The sequence below is a fragment of the Triticum urartu genome, chromosome 6 (genome assembly GCF_003073215.2).
Source record: "Triticum urartu cultivar G1812 chromosome 6, Tu2.1, whole genome shotgun sequence".
Taxonomy (NCBI): domain Eukaryota; kingdom Viridiplantae; phylum Streptophyta; class Magnoliopsida; order Poales; family Poaceae; genus Triticum; species Triticum urartu.
The window spans coordinates 540709176-540721658 of NC_053027.1; positions in this window are offsets into that span (position 1 = coordinate 540709176).

Here is a 12483-nt window from a genome sequence, read left to right on the forward strand (position 1 = left end):
GTTCTACAGTTCAATTGAAATGCATAAGCGAATTATATTTTGGTACGAAGGTAGTATGTACTATGTTCTAGCTGTGTTTTGTATGAACTATGTCCTAGGGTGTGTTTTTGTATGAACTATGTCCTAGGGTGTGTTTTTGTATGAACTATGTCGTTCGTGTGATGGATGTATATTATGTATGTTGTAGATCTCTCTCTGATGCCCATGCAAGATGTCTCCTCTCTCCACTTACGAGGAGAGGAATGAAGCAAAGGGTGTCCATGTTTGCGGACGACGTGATGATTTTTATCAAGACAAAAGACATTGAATTGCGGACCTGCTCGAGAGTATTGCACCTGTTTGGAGAAGCATCAGGTCTCAAGGTAAATTTACTGAAGAACGCGACAATCCCAATCCGCTGCTCTAACGTGGATATGGAGGTGGTGAGTACCACACTGGGCAGCCCGGCGGGATCCTTCCCATGCAAGTACCTAGGGCTACCGCTCACAATCCGAAAGCAATCCGCATCGCAGCTCCAAGGACTGGTGGACCAACTAGCTTCTCATCTTCCCACCTGACGGGCCACCTTTCTGCCGAAGAGTGGTCACCTCCTCCTGGTACAATCGGTTCTTTGTGCAATCCCAATTCACGCAATGATGGCTCTGGATGTCCCGCCAAAAACGATCAAGGCAATGACAAAATTCTGTAGGGGTTTCTTGTAGTGCGGCAAGGCCCAAGCTAACGGTGGAAATTGTGCAATGGCGTGGGAAACAGTTTGCATCCCTAAATGGGCTGGAGGTCTTGATATTCCCAACCTTGGATGGTTAAACTGTGCAATGCAGGCGAGATGGACATGGTTACAGCGAGCCGACCCTACAAGATCCTGGTGCGAGTTTCAGATAAAGGTACCTAAGGAATCCCTGGCTCTCTTTTGAGCGGCAGCGAGAACTACGATTGGAGATGGGAGATCCTCCCTGTTTTGGGAGGACCGATGGCTGAACGGCTACCGGCTACAAGATATCACACCAATGATCTATGATGCGGTGCCGGGCAGGGTTAAGAAGGATAGGACAATGCACTACGCAATTAGGGAGGACTCTTGGGCGCGTGTAACGCCCTCGATGCGGTTATATCTCCCACGTGTCGAAGCACGACTTAGAGGCATAACCGCATTGAAAGCAATGTCGCAAGTGAGGTAATCTTCACACAACCCATGTAATACATAAGGAAAAGAGATACATACTTGGCTTACAATCGCCACTTCACACAATTACATGAATAAAACATTACATCAACCAGATACAATCAAGGTCCGACTACGGAACCAAAATAAAAGAAGACTATCCCAAATGCTACACAGATCCCCGATCGACCCCAACTGGGCTCCACTACTGATCAACTAGAATGAAACAACACAAAGGACAAGATCTTATCGAGCTCCTCCTTGAGCTTGGTTGCGTCACCTGCTCAGTAACATCGGCACCTGCAAACTGGTTTTGGAAGTATCTGTGAGTCACGGGGACTCAGCAATCTCACACCCTCGCGATCAAGACTATTTAAGCTTATAGGTAGGGTAAAAGGTATGATGTGGAGCTGCAGCAAACGACTAGCATATATGGTGGCTAACATACGCAAATGAGAGCGAGAAGAGAAGGCAAAGCACGGTCGAGAAACTATGATCAAGAAGTGATCCTAGAACAACCTACGTCAAGCATTACTCCAACACCGTGTTCACTTACCGGACTCCGCCGGAAAGAGACCATCACGGTTACACACGCGGTTGATGTATTTTAATTAAGGTCCACTTCAGGTTTTCTACAACCGGACATTAACAAATTCCCATCTGCCCACAACCGCGGGCACGGCTTTTGAAAGTTCAAATCCCTGCAGGGGTGTCCCAACTTAGCCCATCACAAGCTCTCACGGTCAACGAAGGATATTCCTTCTCCCAAGACAATCCGATCAGACTCGGCATCCCGGTTACAAGACATCCTCGACAATGGTAAAAAAAGTCCAGCAAAGCCACTCGAATGTGCCGACAAATCCCGATAGGAGCTGCACATATCTCGTTCTCAGGGCACACCGGATAGGTCAAGCTATGAGTAAAACCAGCCCTTGAGTTGCCCCGAGGTGGCCCCGCAGGCTGCCCATTTCGGACCAACACTCAGAGGAGCACTGACCCGGGGGAGGGGGGTGTTAAATAAAGATGACCCTTGAGTTTGCAGAACCCAAGGGAAAGAAAAAGGCTAGGTGGCAAATGGTAAAACCAATGTTGGGCATTGCTGGAGGAGTTTTATTCAAGGTGAACTGTCAAGGGGTTCCCATTATAACCCAACCGTGTAAGGAACGCAAAATCCGGGAACATAACACCGATATGACGGAAACTAGGGCGGCAAGAGTGGAACAAAACACCAGGCATAAGGCCGAGCCTTCCACCCTTTACCAAGCATATAGATGCATTAATTAAATAAAAGATATTGCGATATCCCAACAAAATATCCATGTTCCAACAAGGAACAAACTCCAATCTTCACCTGCAACTAACAACGCTATAAGAGGGGCTGAGCAAAGCGGTAACATAGCCAAATAATGGTTTGCTAGGACAAGGTGGGTTAGAGGCTTGGCTTAACAATATGGGAGGCATGATAAGCAAGTGGTAGGTATCGTAGCATAGGCATAGCAATAGAGCGAGCATCTAGCAAGCAAAGGTAGAAGTGATTTCGAGGGTATGGTCATCTTGCCTGAAATCCCGCAAGGAAGAAGAACGAGTCTATGAAGAAGATAAACGGACGTAGCCAACGGATCCTCACAAACGCAACGTTACCGGAATACCGAGAAGAAGTACACTAGAAAGAAAGCAAACAACATAGTAAACAATCATCACATAAGCATGGCACGATGCGCAAACAAGCATGATGCATGTCCGGTTTAAAGAGGCATGGCATGGCAAAATGCACAAACAATCCTACAAATTAAGTGAAGTTCAACATGCAACGAGTTGCATATTAAATGTTGGTTAACATGGCAAGAGGTGAAGCATAACAAAACTATACTATCTAAACAATTTAAATGGGGCCGGATATAACAAATAACGAATCCGGTAAATCCCCATATGTCTTAGTAATTTATTGCAACAACAATCTAAACATTTAAATGTTATTATCATGATGCGAATGACATATGCAAGTTTATGCAAGTTTTAAGGCAATGTTGACATGAGCATTATGAAGCATTTGTCGCCATGGCGGAAGGAAAAAGGGGTGCCACAGCGGCGAAATGGAAATGTTACCATGGCAACATTCCGGTTCTGGTAATTCGATTGAGATACCGATGCAAAGGAGAAGTGTGCGGATGCGTGCAAAAGATGGTGGGGCACTCCCAGATACCGGGTGTCCCATGAGTCGACGATGGTGACAAGGCAAAAGAGGGTCAACGTGCACCGAAAATTCGAGCACGAAGCAAGCACGAGCATCTCATACATCACACATGCATTCATTCTCGGAAGGTCGTCTCGGCGGTTATACCTTTGAAGCGTGCGTTATCGGAGGGGTTCAGGTTCGATGCGGACGTAGTGGAAGTAGGCGTTCTCGCGACGGTAGAGGAAGTAGGGGTACATGACGGCGGTAGAGGTACTCGTGATCTTGGCGGCGGTAGTTGTTCACGTTCTTAGTTGCACAATTTTCCGTAGATGTTCGGGATCACGGCGAGGGACTTGTCGAATCTAGGGTCTCAGTCGTCGGTAGTGGTACACGTTTCGAAGGTGAACTTGACGAACTCGACTCCCTTCGGGGTTGTCGTGGTACTTGGCGTCTTCGGACCCGCCAGTCTCGTTCTTGCGACAATAATTGAACTTGAAGTTATTGGTTCATGGGTCTTCGGCGTCGGTAGCCGTACACATATCGTAGAGGAACTTGGTCTTGCGAAGAGGTACTTGACGGTAGTGGTACTTGACGCGTTCGAGGGTCGTTCATGTCATGGTACTTGGCAAAATCCTCGGAGAAGGTGCTTGACGGTCCGGGTACGGTTCTTGGTGTCTCATCCTTGCTGATCCAAAACAAACGCGAGACGGAAGGCCTCTGGTGGGCAGCAGCAAGGCAGGGACGGGAGGATCCGACCCAACGCGACCGGATCTGGCGATCTCCGGTGACGAATGTAGCAGGGCGGCGACGTGAGGCTTGACAGCATGGACTTGAAGTGAGGAGGAGGCCACGACAGGAGGTCGGCGACGTGGTGGAGCAAGGTAGGGGCTCCGGTCCACTGCTGTTGCTGATGCCGGCACCGCGGACGAGGCAGGGAGACGGCGCGACGCTCGCCGGAGATAGAGCCGGCGGTGGAGGGCGGTCCTGGTGCGGGCACCATGGCCGGAGGCGGGGAGGTACTTGGGCGGTGGGAGGAGCAGCTCCGGCAGGACGAGGGACTCGGCGACGCGGACTTGGGGCGCCGGCGACGGCGACGTCTGCGGGTGCAGAGGACGACGGCTGCAGGCGCGGGTGCTCGAGGAGCTCCTCTCCTCGAGCGCTCGGCGACGGGGACTTTGCGAGGAGGAGGCGCCGGCGACGGGCGACGTCTTGTGCTACAGAGGGAGGCGCGCGGGAGGCTGCGAGAGGCGGGAGAGAGAGACTGCGAGAGGATGAGGATCGATCGGAGGGAGAGGAAAACGGGGACGAGGCGATGCTCTCTGGCGGCGGAGGGAGAGGGGATCGGGAGAGGTGGCTCGGGCGCCTAGGGTTAGTTGTAGGTGGGCTGGCGCTGCCGGGCCTTAGAGGCCACTGGAGACTGGGCCTAGGCGGCTGCGGGAGAACTTAGAGGAGGCCGGCCTGGGTCGGGTCAGAGAGGCCCAGTTGGGCTGGCTCTCTTCTCTCCATCTTATTTTCTTTAACAGAAAACAAGAGAAGAAAAAAAAGAAAGAAAGAGGGAGGTTAGGGAATGGAGTTGGACTCGCGGATAAATTTCCCGGACTCACAAAAATGAGTTTGACCCAAGAAAAATAGAAACGGCAAGATTGAAAGATACAAATTCAAACTCATTTGAATTTAATTCAAATGGGTTTGAACTAGGACTTGGTTATAGAAGTGTCTAAAAATGTTAAGGTTTTTGGTGGAACTCCGGAAAACGAAGAAAAGATATATGACAAGGTTAGAGACCAAGAGTTGAGAAGGAAAAGGCATGGGATATTTGCAAGTGTGTTATGGTTAATTCCAAATAAATGGAATAATTTATCATAGCTCCCTAATATTGGGATATATGTTGTAAAGAGAATCACCACGTGAATTCCCTCGGTTTAAATGGACCGAAGATCCATGCAATTTATTTAGTTGAGATGCAAAAGATTTATGACATGATGACATGATGCAATGCACACGATGCAAAGATGAATGCAACAGACGAAACAAAACACCCAACGAAACCTGAAAACCCTGGAAGGCATCTACAACTCCGGTCTTGGGGCGTTACATCGCGTAACTTTGGTTTGGAGCCGAGTGAGGACCAATTGTTGGAGTTCCTGACCCTATGGGATCGAATGGCCGAGGTGGAGCTAAAGGGGGGCGCCATGGATACGGTACGTGGACTTGGGAGAAGAACGGGTGGTTCTCGACAAGGTCAGTGTATGCCGCCAAGTTCTATGGCAGAGAAGTCTCTCGACGGCCAATTTCATATGGAAATCAAAAGCGCCACTTCAATGCAAGTTCTTCACCTGGCTGGCTATCAAGGATAGGTGTCGGACGTCCGACTGTCTAGCTAGAAGGGGGCTGCCGCACCAAGATAAATGTCCGTTATGTGACCAATAGGAAGAAACGATTAACCACATCCTCCTTTGGTGCGTTTTTGGGAGGCAGGTTCGGGCGGTCATTGGCGCGGCTCTTGACTCATTGGATTGGACGCCCACAAATGAGGGTGTACTCGCAGACTGGTGCATCAACAAGGCATACAGACAACAAAAAGTAAAAGACATCAGGACGATCATTATACTCTTTTCGTCCGGAATTACTTGTCATCAAAATGAATGAAAATGGATGTATCTATAACTAAAATACATTTAGATACATCCATTTCAATGACAAGTATTTCCGAACGAAGGGAGTACTAGGTATATGGATTTTGTGGAAACATTGGAACACCATCGTGGTTGACGGAGCAACGCCATCCTTAGACTGGCCACAGTGGGAGTAACTTGAGCAGTAACATCGAGTCCAACTCAGCAAATTTACTTATGTGGCAATGAGTTAATGACGAGAGAGGTAGTTAGAGTAACTTAGCTAGTTACTGTAACATCACGTGTCCCAATGCAATATGAGTCGATAACCTAATAAATGAACCTTTGCATGACACTACACTTATATTACTATCCACTATGAAGGTAGTACTCCCTCTGTTTTTATTTAGTTCGCATATTAGTTTTGGTCAAAGTCAAGCTTTACAAACTTTGACCAAGTTTATATACAAAAATATTAAGATATACAATAACAAATCAACAACATTAGATTTATTATTAAATGTACTTTCACATCGTATAGATTTATTATGAGAAATGTCTATATTATTTTTTATAAACTTGGTCAACTTTACGAAGTTTGACTTCAGTCAACTCTAATATGCAGAGTAACTAAAAACAGAGAGAGTAACATAGTATAAAATATGTGTATGTTACTAGTATACGTTACTCTCCATTGTGGCTAGTCTTAGACCTCATTATCGCTGCTATTGAGAAGGAGAGCAGAAGTTGGTGCCACGCGGGTCTGATAAAGGGCGACCTCGGCGCCTTCTTGGGCAGCCTAGCTAGGTGGGTGAGAGTAGCTAGTTTTCAGGCCGCTTGTGGTGGAGTAGTGCTTGCATGTAACATATAACTAACTTGTAACACTACTTGTGCTCTTTAATTACCCCCCTCCTCTCTCTCTCTCTTATTAAGATGATACATATACTCGTGTGTATTTTAGAAAAAATAATAATGCCACTAATAGCACGCTATAGCGTGTAGAGAATTATTTTGTTAAATTAATGAGTGTATAATATCTCGCTAATAGCACGATATAGCATGCTATATCATGCTGATAGCATATTTTAAGGTGCGGCGCTATTTTATATAGCATGCTATTTTTTTCCTTGATGAAAGTTAGGGGAGGACAAATCCCGTCCGTGGACATGTCCGACTCGGATTTCGTGTTTGAGATGCCTTTAGGGCATCTTCAATGGCAATTCACAAATTTTCTCCCGCATCCGTCCACAGACACGGACGCGGGGAGGCCGGCATTCAACCATAGCCGTAAATGTCCTTCTCTGTTAAAATTTAATCGCCAAATTACTACGTGATTTCCTTTAAAAATCTGTGATTAGTAGCTTTTTGTTTGGCAGAAGGCTATTAATCTACGTGCCAGTAGTTTCCGCCAAAGCTAGCTGCTTCCGCCACTGAGCTAGCTTCCTTTTGCCAAATGAGCTTGGTCATTTTCAAACCTTCCACAAAAGGCCAAATCTATTTACAAAGCTTCTGCCATTTCGTCAACGTGTGATAAAGAATCTTAATAGAAAACAAATCATCTTGCCAAATGCTAATCATATGACAAGAAGTAACCTTTCCCCAAATGCCTAAATATATTTGCAAAGCTTTCGCCAAATGCTCATATACTAATCACCTTGTCAAATTCTAATCATATGGCAAAAAATAACCTTCCGTCAAATGCCAAAATATATTTGCAAAGCTTTCCACAAATGCTCATATACTAATCACCTTGCCAAATGCTAATCATATAACAATTATATAGCAAGAAGTAACCTTCTGTCAAATACTCAACTATATTTGCAAAGCTTTCGTCAAATGCCCAAACACTAATCACCTAAACATGCTAGCCTTCCACTAATCAGCGGCCTTCCGCCATCCGGACAAAGAGGTGGGGTACGTGGTGTCTTTTGGTTTGTCATGAGGATGTCTGGACTCCCGCAAAACTCTTCATGTTTGTCTCCGTTTTGCGGAAGAAAGTACGTCCGGACTGCTGAGTATAATGATTAGATTGGAAACATAGGATAGACTAGGATGTATTCCGACTTGTCTTGTACTTCGAGTAGATTATGTACTCCTATATATATGCCGATGAGGCTCAAGCAAAGAACATCTATCGATTCCACCAACCCCTCTCTCTTCATTCTAACATGGTATCAGCCTAACCGATCCAACCCTAGCTGCCGTCCGCTGCTTCCGCTCTGTGCTGCCTCCGGACCGATACAAGACCGCGTTAGATGGCTTCCGTGGTCTGGACAACGCGGGCCGGACGGTTGCGGGAGGTTTGTGGGTCCGCCTTGAAGATGCCCCTTATGCTGATTCAGAGAAATATCACTATGATTTTCCTCTTTGGACAAATATCACTGTAATTTTACCGCACCTCTAAATGCCATTCGTAGAATTTCAAACCGAAAGAGAAACCGGGAAGCTACGGCTGGGGTGGAGAAGCAATCTTGCTACATACAGTATTTTTTTATGGTTAATTTTCTCTTCAAGGGGAAGACCTCGGAGAGCTATCACCTGCACTTCCTAGTTTCGTAATGACAGTTTTATAGTTGCCACACTGTTATCAGTCTTGGTTCTACACACACAGACATTATTTCTTAGTATTTGTTTGTTATAAAGTTCTACTCTAATGTTTTCCCCTTCCTCCTGGGCACTTCTTCTTTTGCATTTAAAAATGTAATATTTCACCAAAAAGTACCAGGTCATAAATGGTAAATATCGTTTGTAGGTATGAATTATTTGGGAACTTTCTGCGAAGAAAATATATTTTGCTGTTTGTTTTTCCATGCCAGCAGCATTGGGTTTGGGATTAAGGAGTTACGAGTTATGCTACGTCGCATCTAAGTTGCTCACAAACATTCTTAGTACAAACTGTTCAGAACAGTAGCTGCGAGATGAAATTCAGCTGGCTAATATTCACTCGAGTGTTGATTCAGTATATATTACTTTTTTTTGCGGGACAGTTTATATTACTTCATGTGAGATAACAACTAATTCAAAAATAAAGAGGACATCAGAATTCTGGAAAGCAACTGCAGTGACAACCGAATTAAATGTCTTACACATCACATGATACTTATATTTACCCCTTCGCTCCTCCTCCTAGCCAACAACAGTGAACATGCGTCTAGGGTTTTGCCTCCCGTCGGCGACGCCGCCAATCCACCTCGTCTTCTGTGGCCTTAGGCCATCTCCAGCCGCGTCCCCAACAGGGCCCCCCAGGCCACTTTTTCAGCACCGGTGCCGAAAAAACGGCCCAGTCGCGCCCCCAGGACGCCGAAAATCGCCGGTTCGGACCTTTTTTCCGCCCGGCGGTCACAGGCCGAACCCGGCGCGCTGGGGAGCCGTTGGGGGCTCCGGCGCTAGGGAAAAGCACACCTGGCCCACACCGCCAGGGGAAAAGTCAAGGTTTTCTTCCCCGACTCGCCTCGCACCCCCCGCGCCCTCGGCCACCACTAGCTGTATCCCGGCGACGGCCGCCGCCCGACTCCGGTAGATAGCCATTCCCCGCCGGAAAATAGCAACGCTTCGCCGCGGCAGCCCCTCCCGCAACAGCTGGGCGTTTCCGGTCGCAGTTTCCGGCCGCGGAGGCGCGGTTTAACGGCGGGTTCACGGCCACCGAGCGCAAGGTGTTCGGCGATTTGCCCGTCTCGGCGATGGACTCGGATGAGGAGGAAGAGCTCGCCGCGCTGCTGGAGGAGGAAGCCGCGGCCGACGTCCAGGAAGAAGAGCATCTGATGGTGCTCGCCGCCCTCGCCCAGCTGCTGGCGAGCAGTGAAAAGCCGCGGCGAGGTGGCTCGGCGCCGGGGCGGGTGAAAGCAAAGAACCGGCATCGTCTGCAAGGCTACTGCATGCTCTACTCCGACTACTTCGCCGATGCTCCACTTCATGGCGAGAGAACATTTCGGCGCCGTTATCGGATGAGCCGAAAGCTCTTCCTCAGGATTGTGAATTCCATCCGGGAGTTCGACAACTACTTCAAGTGCAAGATGGATTGCACTGGCGCTCTTGGATTCACCTCCATCCAGAAGTGCACGACAGCGATGAGGATGCTTGCATATGGAGCTCCCAGTGATTCACTCGACGACTATGGGCGCATGGCCGAGTCCACCAGCATAGAGTGTTTCTACAAGTTCTGTCGGGCAGTGGTGGCAGTGTTTGGGCCACAATACTAGAGAACACCCAATGCGGAAGACACTGCTCGGATCCTAGCCCAGAATGCAGGAAGAGGATTTCCTGGGATGCTTGGAAGCATCGACTGCATGCATTGGAAATGGAAGAACTGCCCATTTGGTTGGCAGGGGATGTACAAAGGCGCCAAAGGCGGTTGCAGTGTGGTGCTTGAGGCGGTAGCCACACAGGACCTCTGGATTTGGCACTCCTTCTTTGGTATGCCAGGAACTCACAATGACATCAACGTGCTGCAGTGCTTTCCTGTTTTTGCCAAGATCGTTGAGGGCCATTCTCCTCCGGTGAATTTCGAGATCAATGGGCACCAATACAACAAGGGGTACTATCTAGCTGACGGCATCTATCCGAGATGGTCGACATTTGTGAAGACGATCTCAAACCCTGTGGCAGGAGGCAAGAACGCCTGGTTTGCGAAGGTTCAGGAGGCTTGCAGGAAGGATGTCGAGCGAGCATTTGGTGTGCTCCAATCTCGATTCGCTGTTGTTCGGTACCCTGCTCAGACCTGGTCGAAAGATCAAATGTGGGAGATCATGACTTGCTGTGTCATCTTGCACAACATGATCATCGAGAGCGAGCAAGAAGACCCAGTGTTTGACACTGAACCATACTACAGGTAGGGTCCTCTAGCCGAAGTTGATCACCAGCTACCGGCAACTTGGACTGCCTATCTCAGTATGCGTCAGGAGATCCGAGACCCACAGGTGCATCATCAACCGCAGAAAGATCTGATTGAGCACCTATGGAGGCTCAAGGGGGACACCGTGTGATGAAATACGAGTTTTTATTTGTTGAACTATATAATTTGTATTGAACTATTTGTTGTTGTAGTATTTTGTTGAAGTATTTGATTTTTCTGTGATGAAATATGTGATAAGAAATAATTATGTTGATAATTGAACACCGAGACACGACGAAACCACGCCGAATATGGGCCTATTCTCGCCCATATGGGCCGTTTATTCGTCGAAATTGGGCTGCAAAGTGGGCCAATTTCGGTGCCTGGGGGCGAGCTGGGGGCGACGACTGGGCGCAAAACCGTCCCCAGCGCCGATTGTATCGCCGGCTCGCCCCCAGGAGGCGATTTTTATGCGTCCTGGGGGGGCCAACGGCTGGAGATGCCCTTAGGGCCATGGAGACATGATGGATCCTGACTCTTGCCGATGAGAGGCCTCCGTTTTTATTTGTTTATTTGAGTTTTGCTAGGATTTATTTTTTGTTCTGAAAGACAAGACAACGACGATGAAAGAAGGAATAAGGGTTTCCTCATCTAGCCCCCGTTCCGGTGGTGGATCTAGCATCGTTGGAGAGCGTGTGAAGATATGTCTCTGACGGATCTCGCATGATTCGGTCGGTGGTCATCTTTGGTGGATCCACCCGGATCCAGTCTTCATTCGCCTACGTCAGTGTGTCCTCAAGTTAGATCCTTTCATTCTACGCATCTTTATCGGCGACGGTTGTTGTTCTGGTCAGCTGGTCCTACAGGGTCTTAGGGCATCTCTAGCCGTTGGCCCCCCAGGACGCATAAAAATCGCCCCCTGGGGGCGAGCCGGCGATGTACTCGGCGCTGGGGGCGGTTTTGCGCCCAGTCGTCGCCCCCAGGCGCCGAAATTGGCCCACTTTGCAGCCCAATTTCGGCGAATAAACGGCCCATATGGGCGAGAATAGGCCCATATTCGGCGTGGTTTCGCCGTGTCTCGGCGTTCAATTATCAACACAATTATTTCTTATCACATATTTCATCACAGAAAAATCAAATACTTCAACAAAATACTACAACAACAAATAGTTCAATACAAATTATATTATTCAACAAATAAAAACTCGTATTTCATCACGAGGCGTCCCCCTTGAGCCTCCATAGGTGATCAATCAGATCTTTCTGCAGTTGATGATGCACCTGTGGGTCTCGGATCTCCTGACGCATACTGAGATAGGCAGTCCAAGTTGCCGGTAGCTGGTGATCAACTTCGGCTAGAGGACCCTGCCTGTAGTATGGTTCAGTGTCAAACACTGGGTCTTCTTGCTCGCTCTCGATGATCATGTTGTGCAAGATGACACAGCAAGTCATGATCTCCCACATTTGATCTTTCGACCAGGTCTGAGCGGGGTACCGAACAACAGTGAATCGAGATTGGAGCACACCAAATGCCCGCTCGACATCCTTCCTGCAAGCCTCCTGAACCTTCGCAAACCAGGCGTTCTTGCCTCCTGCCACAGGGTTTGAGATCGTCTTCACAAATGTCGACCATCTCGGATAGATGCCGTCAGCTAGATAGTACCCCTTGTTGTATTGGTGCCCATTGATCTCGAAGTTC